The following is a 21191-nucleotide window of genomic DNA, read 5'->3' as shown; positions in this document are numbered from 1 at the left end:
CCTAGCCGAAGGCAGAGGCTTTAACCCACTGAGCCACCCAGGCGCCCCAATAACATCTACTTTAGAAGAGTATTTGGTCTGTGTCCAGGGCTCAGTGAATATGAGTTGAGAAAACAAGTAAGTTGCAATAGTCATTAACTTTGGGGTTTGAGTTGTGCAACTTATTTGAAAACATTGGGTGTATATGTGCTTTTTAAGAGATTTCTTCAAATGACTTACTTTATTAAAAAAATCACCTAAGTTGTTCTTGCAAATGCAGTTTCCTAGGAATCTGGAGCTAGGTGGCTTTAGGAGGGATCCCTGAGCCTGACTTTTTTTTTTTTTTAAGTTTTATTTGTTTATTTTGATAGAGGGAGAGAGCACAAGCAGAGAGAGTGGGAGAGGGAGAAGCAGGCTCCCCACTGAACAAGTTGCTCAGGACCCTAGGATCATGACTTGAGCTGAAGGCAGATACTTAAACCACTGAGCCACCTAGCTGCCCCTGAGCCTGAGTTTTTAACAAGTTTTTTTCAGCAATTGTATTATGCATCTAGTCTGGTGACTAACACACCTACAACTCAAGACTGTGTCATTTTGGCAAATACAGAATTCAATAAAGGATCAATCCCTAGCACCATATTTGGGGGGGAGGGGGGGAGTCAGGACTTTGGATACACTGACATCTAATCATCCCTACCAAATAATTTTTGCCCTGAATGTAGACAGGGGAACAAACTGCACAGAGAGCATGTTTCTATTTATCTACATCATTGTGATTACTCAAGTTGCTCCAAGTCCTCAATAAAGTGAGTTGTGTTGCAAACTTCATATTTTATCCCTTTCCATTTGGAGACAATCCTGATGGTAGAGAGGAAAAAAATTTTTTCTTGAATAGGAATATAACATTATATTCAGCATAAGTGTAGTCTGGAGTACTGTGCCAGGACTAATTTTTTATTTTCCATATAATTAAAAGGAAGTTTGATGCTCATTATCCAAAAACTATTCATATGCATTAAAAATAACTGAATAATTATAATATTTGCTTTACTAATACAGTTTGCTTGGTTTGGGTTAATATGAAAATGATTTATATCTGAATACATAATAAATGCACATTGGGTTTCTAGTAGACCATTCTGGGTACCCAGGGGAAGCTATTCTGGATTAAGAATTAAATATTAGATCTTGATGGACCCTTAGGATTAATTCTTGTCTGGTTGAATCCCTCCATTTCACAAAGAGGAAACTAAGATTGAGAATCAGGGAACGCCTTGCCACAGGGGCTGTGAAGTGAAGCAGTTAATCCAATACCAAGCATCAGGACAGGCTAAAGCTGACCCTTGTGGATAGCACATTTAATGGGAAAAGTCCAGAACATGTACGGGAAGAGATTGAATTCATCTTCAGTTAAGATCTCATTCAAAGCTGCATGTGTTTTAAATACATGAGCAATGTAGCCTCTCCTTAGAACAGAAACCTTTATATCAACTCACTCCTTCCTTTTGTTCCTTTAACCACTTCATTCCCCAAACTTAGAATGACTTTATATATAATAGCCAAAGAAGGTCTGTGCGGAAATTAAAGTGACACAATTGTGTTAATAGTCACAATTATGTATAATAAGAACATCAATGTAATGGTTATCATTGTGATTTATGAAGTGTCCAAGTACCAATGGCATCCTGGGGACACACATCAGACCCCCCAAATATGATTGACGGGATGCTGTGAGCTCATCAATGACAGTTTGAGTTATGAGATGCAGTTTCATTTCCCAGCCTGTGTTTGAGGATGTGAATATATAATTCCAACACAAACATTCTCAACTTGGATAGCAGTTTATTTTAGGAAATAGCATGGCAGGCTGGAACTCAAGGTTAATTGCAACAAACAAAAGACAGAGTGTTCAAAAGTAGGAGACATACCAGGAATGAGGATGACTAGGTTTTACGTGTCTCTGTGTTAAATCCTAAATATCCTCCAATTCTGTCTTTTCTTTAATGATTTTTTTCACAAGTCACCAAATGCTTCTCTTGGAGCTTCTGTTGAGTTCTGAGAAGACCAAGTATATCCCTGTGCTGGCAGCTTTCAAAAGTCATGCCCATCTGAATTTGAATTCCAGCTTCATCAATTCTCAGTTTTGACTCTGGGCAAGTTATTTAATTTATCTAAATCTTAGTTTCCTTATCTGTCAAATAATATTATTTGATTTGAGATGCATAATATTATGCATCTCATTGCTTGGATTAAGTAAAAGAAAAGATAAATATTACTTAGCACAGATCCTGGCACAAAAGGAGCCTCAATAAAGTTATAAAGTTGCAAAACTCCTTACGGCACCAACTCATTTTGTTATAATACCCGCTAATGTCAAAAAGCAGGTGAGTTTGGAATTACATCCCTTCTCCTCTTGGGTCAACCAAAGGCCAGAGTCACCAAAGCCTTGATATTTTCAATAGGTAAAATCCACCAGGAAATAGCTTTAAGAGATTATCACCAAAGGTAGAAGTTTGTAGAATGACAAGCAAGATTTTCTTGTAGCTTCCAGGAAGTTCTTTTACAATAGCTAGCTTTGATCCTTCAATTGAAAACAGACCTATTAAACACTTCAGTGTTAGAGGGGATTACATAGTTTCAAAATGGGCAGTATATTTTAGGATTTTGCTAGGTCATTACGTGGTAGAAATTGTCCAAAATTTTCTGAAAACAATAGTCTAAAATTCGCTCACATTTCATGCACTTCTCCAGACATCTGAGCCTACTTGAACTTTCTCTAGAGATTTTGTTTGGTGGAAAATGGCATCACTTCAATTGTAAAGGGTTATTTCTCTCTAGGGTTGTTGTTGGTGTGTGTGTGTGTGTGTGTGTGTGTGTGTTTAGTGTAGACAATATCAATATAACTATGGGAAAATTTATTAGGCAAACTTACTTGGTAGTTAATTGCCAATGGTAATATAGAATGACAGTCTTAAGTTTGAACTTACTCTCCACCAAAGTAGAGGAGAAACACATTGTTGAACATGGGCACCTTGGTGGCTCAGTCAGTTAAACATCTGCCTTCAGCTCAGGTCATGATCTCAGGGTCCTGGATGGAGCCCCACGTAGGGCTTCCTGCTCAGCAAGGAGCCTGCTTCTCTCTCTCCTTCCCACTCATGCTCTCTTGCTATCTCTGTCACAATCTCTCTCTCTCTCTCTCTCAAATAAATGAATGAATAAAATCTTTAAGAGAAAAAAAAAAAATTGTTGAGGAAAAAATGTAGATGTTTGGTCCAGAAAGTAAACCCTAAAATATAGGAGGCATGTGGGTGGAATGGACTGGAGACATAGGCAAACACACCTGAAAGTTTCCAGAATACTATTCCCAGCTCCATGCACCTGTCCACCTCCTATTCATTCTTTATTAAGTTCAGGTGTCATCTTTCTGAAGCTTTTCCAAAATATTCACCTCGCTCTTCAGAGAAATTAGTTGCTCACATAACTCATTGTTAAAACCCTGTTGTTGTAACACTAAATTACATTTGATAGTAGTAATGTGTTTACCAGTAATCTCTGTCTACTTATAAACTCATGAAGGGTAGGCACCAAGTACTCGACACATTTATGTTCAATAAAAGTAGAAGACATGGAGGGGAGGGCAAGGACAGGAGGTGAGGAAAGAAAGTAAAAAGTTGACCTCAAGTCAATGATGACTGGTTTTCATGAAAGGCCAAGGCTACTGGTTGTCATTATTTGCTGTCTTCATGTGAGCAAAACGGAAGCGAAGATGTGGAAAGGTAAGTATATGTCACACTTTCAGAAACCTGATGATGTTGATAAATTATGGCCTATCAATAAGGTGAAAACAAGATCACCCTATGTGAATGAATTAGGTTCTGAGCGAGAAACTTTATATGAGCATAATCTTTTCAAATAAACTGATGAAAATTTGTCATTAGAAGTAGCTAGGACCTCCAATAAAAACTACAAAATTACTTTCTGAAGTCAGGACACCTTTCTAGTTCATCTACCATTCTGTTAAAAATATAGTAACATTATATCATGTGTGGGAGTTTGGCAATCTACAGATACCATTTTAAAAATAATAGCTTAATTCACACAAAAAAAAAAAACTTAAAAAGTGTGGTCATCACTAAATCTCCTATTCCTTTTTTAAAAAATCACTTCTGTAAATAAGCTTTTTTTTTTTTTTTTTTTTTTTTTTTTTTTTTTAAGAAAGAGAACATGAGCAGGGATTTCCAGGGGTTGGGAGCCGAGAAAGAGAGAGAGAATCTCATAGTCCCGGGAGATGTAACTTGTTATATTTTCTAAAAGTACCACCCCATCCCCCATGACCTCTCAGGGGCTTCAATACTGAAGTATTGTAATCTCCAGGCCTGGCACAGAGCCCAACAGGGCACTCTATCTCAGGATCCTGAGATCATGACCTGAGCCAAAATTGAGTCAGATGCTTAACCAAATGAGCCACACAGGTGCTCCTAAGTATCTTTTTCCTTTCATATTTTTTCCAACTTTCTTTTAAAAAAAAATTCCAACCTTTTAATGTGTATCAGATCATCAGTTTAATCAGAGCGGTCACCTGAGAAAGACCATGGGATGCCCTATGCAACTCTCCTTGGCTGAATTTTGGCCTTATTTGCACCCAACTGTCTCACCTCTAGATTTACCAGATATTTATTTCCTCTAGAATCAAAGGATTTTTAAAAAGCTTTATTCATTTTTAATCAGACAGAGAGAGAGAGCATAAGCAGGAGGAGCAACAGGCAGAGGGAGAAGCAGGCTTCCTCCTCTCCTCGATGTGGGACTTGATCCCAGGACCCTGGGATCAATACCTATGCCAAAGGCAGACACTTAACCAACTGAACCACCCAAGAATCCCGAAGAAGGATTTTTTTTTAAATTCAAGACAATTGTTTTTCGAAGAGATCATGAATAATTTTACATTTTAAAAACATTCTGCTATATTTGTTCATTGCTAAAACATACAGTTCTGTCTTTAGTTAATAAATCTCCTACTTCTCTCTGCTGTTCCCTTTTACATCTCTCTCATACTTCACTTTTTTTCTGCTCTGGTCTTTAAGGAGATTACAATATTTCAGTATAAATACCCAGTGGAAGTAAATACTCCATGGCTTTTGTGCTTGACTCAGGGAATTCTGAGAGTTATTTGGAAATGGAAGGTATGGAAGGTCACATCAAGGGAGGGGAGCTACCAAAAAAGGCTATGTACCTGGAGGTAAGGTCACCAGAATAGAAGCCCCAGAGAGGTCATGGGGGATGAGGTGATACTTTTAGAAAATGTAACAAGTTACATCTCCCGGGACTATGAGGGTTTCCCTTTTCACTGTAATTGACAAATGCCAGTCACTATGGCCCCCTTCCTCTCCATCAGTCTAATTTCTTGGATCTGGCCCCACTTGCCTCCCATCTTCATCTGCCTACCCACCACTGCAGATCTCCAAGCACACTAGACACCTCTCTGCATTTACCCTTATAGAAGTTATTGCCTTTCATTTAGATAGAATCAGCTTTCCTCCTTGGACTTTTGCTGACCACTGACTTTCTGCTCTTCCTTCAAGGTGCAGAAAAATGCCCCCTGTCATGGAGTCTTCCTAACTCCCGAGGTGGTAGCTGGCCCACTTTCTGCCTAGTGATTACTCTTTCCATCGGTTTGATTGGCTCATCAGGCCAGGACTCTTATGAAGGAGAACAGACCTACCCCGAGAGGGATTTATCCAATCTCTGGACAGATTTGGATAGCTTGAAAAGTCCCACAGTTTATTTGGGTTTGCTCATCATACTTATCCAGCTGAAATGAAAATCACTGAATCTCTGTGCATCAAAACAAAACAAAACAACAAAAAAACACCTCTTTGTATATTTCATGGAAATTTTTTTTCTATTTCTTGATATTCATTCTGAAAGTACATTTTCCATAATAATATTACAGAACATTTAGAAAATAAATGTCTTTCTAAATGATAGAAAAATTACCGATAATACCGTCATCCAAATATAGTTATTGCTGTATTTTCCCCTTCAGTCATTCTTAGAAATGCCTTTTTTTATGTAGTTTGTAAACACAGGGCACACGCAATGCCATGTCCTGCTTTTCTGTCTTAACATTATACAGCAGTTGTCATTTGTGGAAACACTGGAATCTGTTCCATTTTAAAAATAGGACTTCTGGGGCGCTTGGGTGGCTCAGTGGGTTAAAGCCTCTGCCTTCAGCTCAGGTCATGATCTCGGAGTCCTGGGATCGAGCCCCGCATCAGGCTCTCTGCTCAGCAGGGAGCCTGCTTCCTCCTCTCTCTCTGCCTGCCTCTCTGCCTGCTTGTGATCTCTCTGTCAAATAAATAAATAAAATCTTAAAAAAATAAAATAAAATAAAATAAAATAAAAATAGGACTTCTTATGTAATATCTTTACTAGTTCCTTGGGATTAAGTAGAGAAATGCAGGAATAGAAGGTCTCTCCCTTTGTCTCCTGGGCATGTCTCACTGGTGCAGAACCCAGAAGAAGCAGGTGGAAGCTTGGCTGTCAGCTGGCCTGCTGTCTGTCCAGGCTGCCCTCCTTCCCTCTGCTCCTCAGATCCTCACTCCACCACTCTTAGGGGTCTTCTCAATTTCTCCAGGCCAATATGAACATCAAGGCAATCTGACTTGGATGACTTTTCCCCTTACATCTTACTTTGAAACTTTTCAAAACCACGAGTGAACTCAAAAGATGTTACACTGACTGCCAACATCTCCACCACCTGGATTCCCCCGTTAACTTCTCACTGAACGTGTTTTAGCAGGCATCTTGCCATGGTTTTGAGGATTTTGACCTCTCTTCTGAAGGATATTTCCCTCTGGCCTCTGGCTCTGTGTTCTTCCTGGTTTCCAGGAGCCATTCCAGCAGGACTTGGCTCCTCAGGCTTGACCTACAGAACAGCTTTGAATAGTAAAACACTTCTACTGCCCTTGATATCACCCACTGAGCTCTTCCAGAAAGTGTGCATTGTTTGTAATGCCATCAACTGTCTATAAGAGTGCTATACTAACTCTGCTGAGTATCATTTAAGTTTGGAGGAGGAATTTAGCTTGATAGTATTCTTAGAGTCCTATTACACTCTGAATTGTTACATAGTTATTTATGTATATAGTTCATTTTTCTTTAAACCCTTAAGCTTCCAGGTAAAAAGTTTTTTAATCCTTTAATACAGAAACATGGTTGATGTTCATTTTTCCCCATGGCCCCTTGCAGAGTACCTTTCATACAGAAGGTGTTCCATGAACTTTTGTTGGGGGAGGGGGTGATGGAAAGAAGAACCTGTATATGTCACTTTTGATAGATCAGCAAAATCAGCAAAGAAAGCAACTATCGAGATGTTTAGGATACTGAAAAGAAATAAAATAAAATAAAATAAAATAAAATAAAATAAAATGTTTAGGATAACTGAAGCAGGGGAATGGGCCTTATGAAATATATTAGCTAAATTATATTGACCATGGCTTTGATTTCTTTTTAATTAAAAGGGTTGCTAACTGTTCAAACTTGCTTTATGTCCATTACAAGGTCAAATAGGACACAGTAGCAATGTATTAAAGAAGATGAATCTGAGAGTCTATACATTTGAGTCTGTCTTGGATGTACCGAGAAGGTTTTATATTTACCACAATGAAACATCATAAACAATATCATAAACATCATGATGAAACATCATAAATAAAAAATCATAGGCGAACTCAACTATGACAATCACCTCATTAAAAGTGCTCTTAACAGAACCTTGAAATGAGCATAAACAATGCAACTGACCCTACAGAAATTATAGGCTACTTACTCTGTGTGGTACCCTTCATAGTGAGCTGCTTCATTGTCCAGAAAACTTATCCACAGTTATTTCATGGCTACAACTCCAACAGCTTATATTTCTTACCCTATGCTTTACTCACCCCGTGTCATGCTCACTACCTCCATCTCATTCCCCCAGATTGCTCCATCTCTGTAATTTTGCATTGCAATACACCAGGCACTGAATAGAATAGTCTCCACTTTTCTAAGTCTCTGGCTTTCTTTGTGCACAGTGGCAGATACCATGCCTGACAGATGTCAAGCTAGACTTTGGGGACAAAACACTGGGACCCTGCCCTCACAACACCGAAAGACCAGCAAGAGTCTTGCCAGCCACACTGAGCTAATGGTGCCACCTGATGGCTGATATGTACCAGGCTTTGTGCCTTCTCATTACTGTTCATGTCTTTCCTTCCATATTGGCCTCATTTTACTTGTTGTTGTTGTTGTTCTCCTCCTCCTCTTCCTCCTCCTCCTCCTCCTCCTTCTTCTTCTCCTCCTTCTCCTCCTCCTCCCTCTTCTTCTCCTCCTCCTCCATCTCCTCCTCTTCCTCCTTCTTCTCCTCCACCTCCTCCTCCTCTTCTTCCTTCTCCTCCTCCTTCTTCTTCTTTCTCTTAATTATTTCAACACATTCCTTCTTCATGATTTTCCTTCCTCTTCTATCCAGCCTCTATTCCAGACACCATGCTCTTACACTCTCAATATCTTTACTCCCATCTTTCCACTATATGTTCTCTAACATCTCCCAATCTTGGATCTATCCAACCATTGCCTCTCCCCACTATGAACCCCGTGGGCTTCTGAATGGTGCTGGAGGTACATTCATGATCTCAGCTGGGCTTTTGGCTGAGCTCAGCATTCCTTGCATGAGCTTCCCTATGTCCCCACAAACCATTCCCCTCAACCATGGTATTGTCTGCAATCTCCCCACCTCACCTCTCTTAGATGATGACCTTAAACCCACCTTGCAGAGAAACTTGAAGTACTCTGCCATAAACCTTCATCTCTCAACTTCCTGTCCTTCACAAGGTTAAAATCAGTTATATTTGCATTCATCCTACCTCTTTTGATCCAGATATGACCCTTCTACTGCTCCTAACTTTTGATCCAATGTCTTCCAGCACTTTACATTTGGGTTCCTTCCATGATTTTTTTTTTTTTTCTAAGTACCCTATATCATGGTGAAGTTCCTTCCATCATAAAGAATCTTCCTGCCCTCATCCCAGACATCTCCCTTTGGCTACACTTTTATCTTTCACTTCTCATTTTCCTCTTAAAATTACACTTATTTTTTTAATATTTTAAAATTTTCTTAGAAATATTTCATATATATTGAAATCTTAAAAGAGTAATGTAACAAACAGTCACATTCTCAAAACTAAGCTAAAGGAATAAAACTCAGTATATCTGAAACCACATGTGCTTCAGTCACATCTCCTCCTGTCTGAGAGTCAACCCCATTCTGAATTCTGTGCTTAAAATTTCCCTTTAATAAGGAAAGATTATATATATGACCCAGGGTCAGACAACTCCTGTTAGGCGTCTTTGGGGTAAATATTGCACCTGGGACTATTTCTCTAGACCAATTCTAGAAAGCCTATTAGCTTTCCAGTGCTGGAAAGTCCTCTGTAATATGCTCAATTTTCACCACAGGATGTCCAGCTTCTTGGACCATATGACATAGCGGACATCAGATGTTAGAGGTATATGTGATAGAAAAAGATGCCTGTGGGGTTTGTGGAAAACCACAGAGGAAAAATTACAATGTCATTTCCTAGAGTTCTGGAGCAAGGCCATGCCATCTGTAATGAAGAACTGGACAGATTTCAAAATACAACTGTGGGCATGCTATTGGACCCAGTTGAAGGAAAGCTTTTCATTACTAGACATAAAGTGACCATGTAACCAGAAATGTCCAGCATATGATGAGTCTGACTGTCCATTTAGAAGTTTAGGCAGGCCCAAAATCCATCATGAGGATGGTTTGCACAAGTTGCCAGTATGTTGTCCTTCTTCAAGGAGACAAAAAGCCACTTGGTAGCAAGTTGACTACACTGGACCTCACCCACTCTTGAAGGGACGACAATTCATTTTTACAAGAATAGTTACAAGTTCACAAGAATAGACATGGATTTGCCTTTCCTGCTCACAGAACCTCCACCAGTTCCATTGTCTGAGTATTTTCAGAGCTTTTGATATTCCTATCAGGGTAACCACCCAACATCATCTTAGACTAAGGGACTCACCTTATAACAAATGACCAACAATGGGCATAAAATCCACTGGTCATATCGCCTACTGCAATCCCAAAACCTGCTTGCCTGACAGACGATGGAATGGAAGGTATAAGTGAGGCATGAGCTCAGGGGCAGCACTGTGTGAGAATGGGGTCCATTCCCTAGGACACAGTACACAATCTGAGTCAACAACTGTTATTGGTGATGTGTCTCTGCCAGGTTCAAGAGCTGAGTCCAGGGAAAAAGAAGTACAGTAAGAAATGGTCTCACTTATAATCATTCCCAGTGATTCACTTGGTGAGTTTGTGCTTCCCAACCCTACAGCCATGAACTCTGTAGCTTTAGGGGCCCTGGTTCTTACCACAGGACAAGAAAGCACTCCAATGTGCTTTCAGCAATGACTACCACGTGGAAGCTCAGGCTACTGTGTTCAAAAACTAGCAGACACATAAAAGGAAGGCATACTGGTAGCACTCAGATGATGCACTAGGATGCTTCCAAGTCTGCCTTTGCCTAATTTTAAATGAACACATGGTCATGGCCTGAGAGGTGTATGGTGACCAGCCACTCAAAAGCCACAGAGCTGAGGGTCTGTGTCAGACCACCAGGTAAGCCACTTATACCAGCACAGATACTTGCTGAGGGTGAGAGGGATCTAGAATGGAGGGAAAAGGAAGGAAATTCTTGTGAACGTGAGATGAACCCCAAGAGTGGAGAGCAGGGGCCACAGTTCACCCCACTACATCCTCTGCTCAGTTTTCTCAAAAAAAAAAAAAAAGGAGACTTTTCAAGGAGTCTAGAGAAATAGCTACTTCTAAACCTTTTATAAAATATGGACTCCAGAAGGCTCAAGAAGTAGACTCTAGTGTATGCTGTGACAGGTGAAGTTACATCCTAGTGGAGACAACAGCAGTATGTTTTTTTTTGTTAATAATATAATTATACACTGTGATGTGTGAAAGAAACGGACATAGTGTAATGAGAAGATCTTGTACAGGAGGAATAAGAAAAGGTGAAGGTAGTACAGAGCCATTCAGCCCGTGCTAGGATCCTGGCATTCACATGAGAAGCAATAAGAAGCCAGTGAGAAGAGGATTGCCATGACCAGGTTTCAGTTTTGCAGTTATAAAAAAGAAAATGAAAATGAGGAGTTCATATGGTGATGCTTAATAGGAACAAGCATGCTGTGCAGCAGTATGGATAGAGCCTCAGGAAACACTGTTTGTTGTAGGGAAAATATTGTAGAGGACCAAGATTTAGAGGAAAGATCATAAGTTCAGCTTGACATGTGTTGAGTTGAAAATAGAGGTCTCATTAAATCTTAAACTGAAGGTAGAATCTAACTAAATAGCTTTAACTGCAGGTTTGACCTGCAACAGAGAGGTCTGAATTTGGATATAAATGTGTAAGTCATGAGCCTATCTGTAGATATTCTTGACACCATGGATATGAACTCAATTGCTCAGAGGTAAAACCTACCTATAATGAGAAGAAAAAGTAGAAGAAGACCTAAATCAAGGAACTCCCAATAGATAGCAGATGAACTGGCATCTTTCTCATTTGAATTTGTTTACAAGCCTCTCTTGAAGTAATACCTTCTCCCTGAAAGCATCCCTTCCTAAAACTATACTCCCTCTCAATAGAGTCTTACCTTTGTGTAGCCATACTATCCTATTTGGATTCTAGAAATTGAAATAATTTGCATAGATAATAGACTTAGAACCCATTCATTCAATTACTTATGCATTTATCAGTTTGCTCTATATTTATAAACCATTTCTATATATCAAACACTGTGCTAGATGCTGGGAATACTGAAGCTGATGGAATATAGATCTTGTCCTTGAATAGTTGTGGCAGAGGTAGGTTTGGTGTCCATCAATTTCTTTTCCTTTCCCACCTTTCGATGAAGTCATGTTAGAGCCTATTATGAGTTTTGGTGAATGAAATGTGGACAGAAGGACGTCAAAGTTTGGTCAAAATACCCCCCCACAAGATCCTCATAGCCTCTCTTCCCTCTCTGTGGAAACCATGGAGGCCATATGTTCAAGATGGTGCCATCACAAGGTGGAAGGAAACTAAGTTTCTGAATCACCACAAGGACTTGAGCTGCCTAGAAGAACCACAGACTTTCACTGTGTTAATTCATTAAAATTTGGGGTTTGCTTGTTCCAGACAATAATTCAGTTACTTTGAATACTGCAATGCTCAGTCTAACAAGAGGGATGATTTTGATGACACTGTGACAAAGGAGACAGTGCATGCAAACTATGGAGTCTTCTACTTATTATTCACTCCGAACTGTGAACAGCCTGAAAGGCTGGAGCTTAGTGGCAACTGAGAATTGAGTGGGAGACAAAAGGGGACAACAAGTTGACTGTGGGACCATCGATGCTTAAAAATATGACACAAGTCAAAGGGAATCTTTCCAAGATTCAAGACTTTGAAGAGAAATATGCTAATATTTGAATTTTAGAACAATCACTCCTCATCAAAGTGGTGGTTAGAGTGAAATTATGTTGGAGCCAGGGAGATTAATATAGAAAAATTTAATCATTCATCCAAAAGATGTTCAGAGCTTGTATGAACCCAGTGACAGTAGTGGTGGAGAAGAAAGGCTACTCTACAGAATTCAGGGATGGGTTGGATTTGAAGGGAGTAAGAATTACCCTTAGACTCCAGACATTGGGGAGTAGTTTTATAGAAATGACTTTGGAATATATAATGAAAAAACAAAACAAAACAACCTCAGTTCATAATAGCAACATGGAATTAAAACATACTTAGGAAATAAATATGCAGAACCTGGATGAAGAAAACAAATTACAGAGAGACTTAAAAGTAGTCTAACAAATGGAGAGGCAGATTACAATGCTGGCTGGAATGAAACTTCATCATAAAGATAAGAGTCCTCCCCCAAATGATCTATACAATGAATGCATTTCTAATAGAAATAAGAATCAACAAGAACGTAAAAATGATCCTAATATTCATTAGTAAGATAGATTAAGAAAAATGTTTGAAAATTAGTAGAAATTAAAAGAGGGGACTTGCACTGTTGTACATCAAAAGCCACTGTAAAGTTATTCTAATTGAAATGCTATTGGTACTGCCAAAATAATCTGCAGCAAGATTAAAGCAACAGAATAAAATATACAGAAATAGACCATAGTAAATAGAAGAATTGCCTTTATGATTAAGGTGATATTTCACACAAAAAATTTAAAAATTATCTATTTAAAATCATCTATTTAAAAAATTATCTATTTAAAAAAACTGAAAATATATAATTATATCATTAATGCACTGTAAATTCCAAATGAATTAGAATAAAATGTTAAAAGAACATAAATACACCATGAAGATAACAAGGAAGTTCTTCTTTTCTATAAAAAATTATAATAGAAATATTATGTATGGGTGCCTGGGTGGATCAGTGGGTTAAGTCTCTGCGTTTGGCTCAGGTCATGATCTCAGGGTCCTGGGAACAAGGCTGGCATCAGGCTCTCTGCTCAGCGGGGAGCCTGCTTCCCATCCCTGCTACCCCCCACCTGTCTCTCTGCCTACTTGTGATCTCTCTGTCAAATAAATAAAATAAAAATTTTAAAAAGAAAAAGAAATATTATTTAATTTAAATACTTTAAAATAACTTCTCTGAATTAAAATAAAACCCAATCAAATAAATATAAAGGAAACAACAAACTAAGGGCAAATTTATAATATGCATGATAAAAGATTTATAACTTTCATGTGTCACAAAGTTTTACTAATCAATAGGAAAAAATTAAAACTACCAATAAGAAAAGTGATTTAAAAAAATGAAAGAAGAAATTCACAAAGGAAGAAATTAAGTAACCTATGAACATATGAAAAAGTGAATATTATTGGCAGAGAAACACTAGTAAAGAATCAAATGATGTTAGACTAAGGAGATACAGACTATGTTAGGAAATAGTCACTTTCATCTACTTTTGGTATTACATAAATCAGTACAAACTTTCTGTGGGGCAATTTGGCAATAAGTTTAAAAGCCTAAGGAACATTTATTCTATTTGATCCAATAATTTGATTTCCATAATTTTATTCTACATTAAAAAATCAGAAACACGCACACAAAATTATGTGCAAATTATTTTCATCAGTTATATTGTTAAAAAAATGTAAACATGGAGTCCAATAATGTGAGATTTAATATATAAATCATGGTATACACGTATAAAAATAATACATTGAAACTTTCTATATGTATGTATTAGAAGTATATTTTATCACCTGAAATAGTCACAAGAAAGTCAAGAAGAAATCTGGTTACAAACAGTATATACAACATATTACTAAACAACTATGTTTATACAAATTTACTATGTCTGTGCCAGGGATTGGCCATCTGCAACCCAAAGGCCAATTTTGGCCCATGCTTATTTTTGTAAATAAAGTTTTATTGGCATACAGCCACACCCATTTGTTTATATATTGTGTGTGTTTACTTTTGGCTGGCAATGACAAGGGAGATTACTTGTAACCAAAACCATCTGTGTGAAAAGCCTAAAATACTTACTATATGATACTTTACAAAAAAATCTGCAATTCCTGGTCTATGCATTCAAAAATATAGAAAGCAAGTAAACTGCACCTAAAACGTATTTATTTCTAGGATGGGAAATTTTAAATAATTTATCTTTTTCTTTTTTGTATTTCTCATATTTTCCAGAGAAAATTTTTATGATACATCATGTTGCAAAAATCTGGCAACACAAGAATATGTCAACATTAACTATATACTATATGTCTGCAAAAAGGGTAGGCATATTTCAAAATATAAGTAACCATTTTATTTGGATGGATATAAGTATGAGTGATTTGCCTGTCTTTTCTGACTCTTTTTTCTGTATGTTTAATTTATTACAATGAACATATATATGATACATACATAACTAGAATATACTTAAACATGTATTTTAATAAGGATCCTGGAATTTCTAATTCTGATTTTTTTTTCCTTCTGATTTCTAGGAGGATCTTGGTATTACATTCAACATCTTTTTCCTTTTTCACAACGCGACGAAAACTTTTTGGAAGACTTTGATGATAGGGATTTTAATGTTCCTGACTTTGAAGTATAAGTCAAGTCATAAATTATAGCAAACATCTGGGATCAGTTATCTGCAGTTTAAATCATTATACTTCAAAAGAAATGAATCCAGGAATGAAAAACATATAAAAGAAAAACCAAGGATCTCTTTTCCTGTGTTGTGCTCTGTTTTTTGGATCCTGATAGATTTACTCATGAGCACATTCAAACACTCTGGGAACAGCCCATTCCAGTATCACACACTCTGTTCAGACCATCAGATTGTAGTGGAAGATAAAAAAAGTCTTACATGATCTCACAAACCTTTCTGACCATGTTTTCAAAATTTAACAAAAAGAGCTCAAAAACAAACAAACAAAAACCCATCTTGAACATGATGTGAAAGAAAGCCTTATACAGGGGCACCCGGGTGGCTAAGTGGGTTAAGTCTCTGCCTTCGGCTCAGGTCATGATCTCAGGGTCCTGAGATGGAGCCCTGCATCGGGCCCTCTGCTCAGCAGAGATCCTGCTTCCCCTTCTCTCTCCCTGCCTGCCTCTCTGCCTACTTGTGATCTTTCTCTGTCAAGTAAATAAAATCTTAAAAAAAAAAAAAAGAAAAAAGCTTTATACAAATGACTAGCTAATTGATTTCAGCAATCCATTAAAAGTGAGAAAGATTAGGTGATAGGTACAAAACAAAAACCCGTATCACAGGGAAACAGAATGCTCAAGGTCATTACATTTGTTCCATCACCAGTCACATGTTCCAGTCAAGAGCCCAAAATCTGGCCTCTGCCTCAGACCTTGCTGTCTGTAAAATTACTGCCCTTGGTGGCTGGGTTTAGCTCTCAGCCACAAGCCCAAAACACAGCTGTGCCCAGGTCTAGATGCCTTTTTCTGAGAACTTCCCTATACGGTAGAATTTGCATCAGCTTCATGGTTGGCATGAAATTCCAGATGAAAACACATGGATCCATCAATGACCAGCTTCTAGACCTAAACAATCTGAGATGGGCTTCTCTTGTCTTGAAAAGTTCAGTGCTCCTTCTCCCAGCTCATGGTACTCCCAGCGGCCAGTGTGGATGCTTCCTCTGAAGGCTGTCTCATTTGCACCTTTGGGCAACAAGATTGGGCATATTTTTATCCACCCTTGCCTTTCACCCTGTGGTTCTTTGGTGGGGATATACCTTAAGGTCTGAATTTCTAAAACAGTAGTGATAACTCTTTAGAAAAAGCAAGCAAGAAAGAAACATATGCAATGCTCATATCAACAGAAATATATTTCTTTTATATCAAGGAAATAAGGTAATTATGACTCTCAGTGTCAAATTCTTCCTAGTTGAAATCAGAGATAGGGACCAGTAGATGACCTGGCACAGGTTCCTGCCGCTTAAAGCAGTTTCATCGACTTGTCTTGCCTGGAATTTCTAATGCCATTGGAATTTCTATCTGATCATTATTCTCTTCTATGACCCAGTCATAGGTCAAAGATCAAGATTTTTTGAGGCCTGGGTGGCCTTTAAAATTGCTATCTGTTCTCTCTGGGACAGCAGGAAAAGTCTTTGGGGAGGTGTGGAAGTAGGCTTGCTGGGATTCTTCATTTTCTAAGACCGATATCCTGCCCTCTGTGGACCTTTTCCTGCCTCAGAGCCCCACCCCGTCATTGCAGCATCCACTTCGGAGGCTCCTTCTGCTGGTTTCAGACAATGTCTGAGGGCTATTCTGCTCACAGTCAAGACCAGAAGAAGCAGGGTGAGAAAGAAGCAATCCAGCCAACACCATCCCTGAATCCTACCTCTGAAGTTGGGCAATGAACACCAAAACATATGCAGCGAGCCTCTGGGCCAGGCTGGAGTGTTAACAGTCTTGCCCTTGCTTGGTGCCCAGCCACTTCCCAGTCTTTTAAATCCTGAAGGAGCAGGGCCACTCACTGCCACTCCCTGCTCTCTGTGCAAGTCTGGAGCTCTCCTTTTAGCCTTTAAAACAGGAACACTCTTCATTCATGGCAGTTATAAAGGAAGACTACTTTAAAGACAACAAAATGCAACTGCAAGAGGCTAATTCCTTGCATATGTACCTTCTCCAGCTTATAAATCATCCAGTGTATTCATAGGATGCTTTCAGTGTATTCAAAGCATGAGTCATCGAGGGAGAGATGCACACTAAAAGAATTAGTCCCTACGTTTGAAAATGAGGTCACCTTGAATTCTGTGTGAAGGTGAACAGGAACACTGTTGGTCTAGGTTATCATTATTCAGATTTTAGCCATTAATGCATATCTCCAGTCTGATTCAATCAAGACAAAGAGAGGAGTAAGAATTTCAAGACTGAAAGCAGGGTCTTGGCAGGACTATGAATACTTTTTATTTTGCAAGTCAATCTTTTAGTGGAACAGTTACTCAGTTTTTTTAACTAAAACATATACAATGCATCCTGGAGTAAAACTTTTTTTTTTTTTCTTTATCTCAGCCTATAGGGTGAGTCTTGAGAAGCAAGATAGAGCAATTTGTTTTATGAAATTAGAGATCCAACAGATATGGTCATGTTAGTGGATGACAGAAGAGTAGCAATCCTATTTTAATAACTCCTTCCTGATTGTTGTAATGTATTTTTAAAAGATAATCATTTATTTGAGAGAGAGCAAGAACATGTGAGCAGGGGGAGGGGCAGAGGCAGAGGGAGAGAGAGAATCCCCAAGCAGACTCCCCACTGAGTGTGGAGCTTGACACAGTGCTCCCTCTCAGGACCCTGGGATCATGACCTGAGCAAAAATCAAATCAGATACTTAAATGACGAAGCCAGCCAGGCATGTGTGTGTGTGTGTGTGTGTGTGTGTGTGTATACACATATATGTCACCAACCTGCCATTATTTTCCAAATCTGTCTGAAATATTTAATTTTCACATGCCATTGCAATAACCTTTGCAAAAAAGAGACAACAGGCTGAAAATGGAGTCACTTGTGCTAAGCCCCACATCACCAAACTGAGCTATAATACCTAATGTAATTGCAGTGTCAGCCTCTCCCAGGAGGGGAATCCTAAACCAGCCAATCAAGTTACCTGGTCAGCAATAGTGAGGTAATCTGTTTGATTACCACCAGAGGAAGGTGACCTCGCCACAAACAATCCATTCTTTACTAGTAACTTCTTGTCCCACCTAATTCTGCCTGTAGAAGTCTTTCATTTTGTACAGCTTTTCAGAACTGCTTTGTTTGCTAGATGGGATGCTGCTCCATATATGAATCATTGAATAAAGCCAATAAGATCATTAAGATTATTCAGTTGATTTTTTTTTCTTATTGTAAATACAATGACAAATGGGAAAATTCTTTACTTTTCTGTGAAATTGGACTAAATTCTGACCTCTTAAAAACTGGAAGTAGAATGGGGTGAAGTGAGACATGATACTAGGGCCCCAATGCTATACAAATTTTATATCTAAAATTTTCCCATTACCTATAATCTTGCTTAAAATTTACATTTTAATACCTTACACAAACTATCCATTGGACTCTGAAAAAATAAAGAAGTTAAGAGTTATTATTTCCTGGAATCTGAATGTCAATATTCAAATGTACCTGCTTAAAATACATTCCTCACAGATTCAAATAAGAAATAAATATTCATGGCCACCCTTTTTTTTCTTTTTCTCCTAATAATATTTATATAAACTTATAATGTACCAAGGAGCCATAAATATTATTTATAACCATGTCCTTTATTATCAGATCTGATGGAAATAACAAAAATTCTATTACATTAAACTCCTATAATTTTCCCTGTGAAAAACAGATCTGTGAAGAACATAAAAAAGATATGACCACCACCCAATGTTTCATAGTCTAAATACCTTAGAAGTCTAGAAATGTTCTATTAAAGGACATTATCTTGAAAAAATTATCTCTGATGTCTCTTATCAAAGTAAAATGTTTTATAAGCTTTATATAGTTTTCTGAGAATTGATGTGTTTTAACTATTTTGAAATGTTTATTTTGCTGTTTAAAGCATGTAAGTTCCTTCAAAATGGAGATGAAATAGAGAAAATGTTTGCCAGAACTTTCAATTAAATTAAAAAAAAAATCCTTTTGAAAACATTTCTTGCCAAGTTACATATTCTTGCAACGAAGGAATTTCTAGAACAAGATTTTCAAAGAATAGCTATGTGCTTCATGATGAATTGAATACCACCATAGAGAAAAGTCTTTGTTACGATTTTTTTTTTAAGTTAAGATAGTGAACTAGCATTTTTTTTTTTTCATTAAGTCTACAGAATTGTGGCTCATTCTTAATGTTTGGATTTAAAAGACAGTATGTGGTGCCAATTACCTACATTTAGGCTTTAATTTAAGGAAATTATTGGATTTGTTTTATTTTTGAAACGAACCTATTTGTGAGTCAACACAACACTGTTTTTCTCCTGTTTACATTTAATCACAGATGCTGTGCACATTCAATTTTCCAAGTACTGACTTGGTAGATTTCCTTCCCAGTTGTATGTTTGTAGTAATTCTTGTAGATCATAGCCTATGCTAACTCAAAGGGCCAAGTGAGTTTTACCTCAAACAAAAATAAGGAGCTTTTAACTGAATTCATTCCCAGAACTGACATCTCCCGCTGCTCTTAGCCCCGGGGATCCTTCTCCTGTTGGAATCAATTGAAGTGTCACACATCAGAGCGAGAACAACGTGGCCTGGAGGATATTTAGGTCAGAGCCCTGCCTATCAATCTGAATTGGGACTCTTAAAGAAAACAGCTTTTAATTGTCTAATACTATATATTTGGAATGACTTCAAGGCACAGAGATGTTCATGTTTAGGTGGGAAATGCATCCATTTTTGAAGCCCCTCCTCAATTAAAGAATACGTCTAAAAATATCTTGAAACCCTATTGTATCTGGGCCCTGTGGGTAGGGGATAGTCCTGCACAAAGAACTTAAAATTCTAAGGATAAAATTTGACAGTTGTGCGGCTAAACCGTGGTCTGAATTTCAGACTGTGCTTTAATAAAGCAATGATGTAATATATGAAACCACAGGGAATAGAGGAAAGTCAACCCATCTAAAAGGTAAATGGGCACAACACTGGTCCTGGGTCTGGAGGAAGGAGAAGAAGCATCCACAGATACCAGGGAAGCCCCATAGAGTGTGTATTGCTGGGCGTGTTCAAACATTGGTGCGTTTACCCAGTCAATCAGGGGAAACGAGAGTAGATAGATGGTGATCAAATTGCTGAAATCTTTAGCTATCATTCTGAGAAGTTGGAACTTGGTAAAAAAATGATAGGACACCTAGTTTGTTGTTGTTTTTGTTTTGTTTTGTTTTTGTTTTCTGCAGAGAAACAGAATAATAAACATTGTTTATTGTTTACTTATTGTTTATTGTATTTTGTATATATATTTATTGTTTATTAACATTTTTAAACTTCCATTATCCAGACACTATACAAGGTATCTTGTATATAATATTTATTTAATCCTCACAAAAATTCAGTGAGTAAGGAGATAATTTGTTGACAAGGAATTTGAGCCTCAGTTTCACTAGCATACTGGGGCAGACACTGTTGGTTGCCTATTTACAACATTTTTCGTTGCCCACAACCATGACAGAGGCTTCAAAAACTAGAAATGTCCTTCCCATCCTCTCTGGCAGGCTAGAGGTCTCCATGGACCACAGTCCTCGCCAATAGGAACATAAAGGGAAATCTGTTAGGAAGCTTCAAGAAAAGTTTAGGATTGCTTCTTAAAAAAACAACCAAACCCAGGTTGCTGGGGTTTGGAGGGAGGGATAGGGTGGCTCGGTTATGGACACTGGGGAGGGTATGTGCTATGACGAGTACTGTGAATTGTGTAAGACTGATGATTCACAGACCTGTACCCTTGAATCAAATAATACATTATGTGTTAATAAATAAATAAATAAACAAACAAACCCAAGACTTGCTGGCTTTGCCCCTACCTCTTCTTATCCACAACGCGGGGGTCATACTGCCAAGTGGGAAAATATGGTGATGCCAGAGTACCTCCTAAATGCACTACCAGGAGGAATATCCCTGAGGTCTTGGGGTAG

This window comes from Lontra canadensis, unplaced genomic scaffold (genome assembly GCF_010015895.1).
Source record: "Lontra canadensis isolate GAN:19392208 unplaced genomic scaffold, GSC_riverotter_1.0 scaffold83, whole genome shotgun sequence".
Classification (NCBI taxonomy): domain Eukaryota; kingdom Metazoa; phylum Chordata; class Mammalia; order Carnivora; family Mustelidae; genus Lontra; species Lontra canadensis.
Note: the sequence above shows the minus strand (reverse complement) of the source record.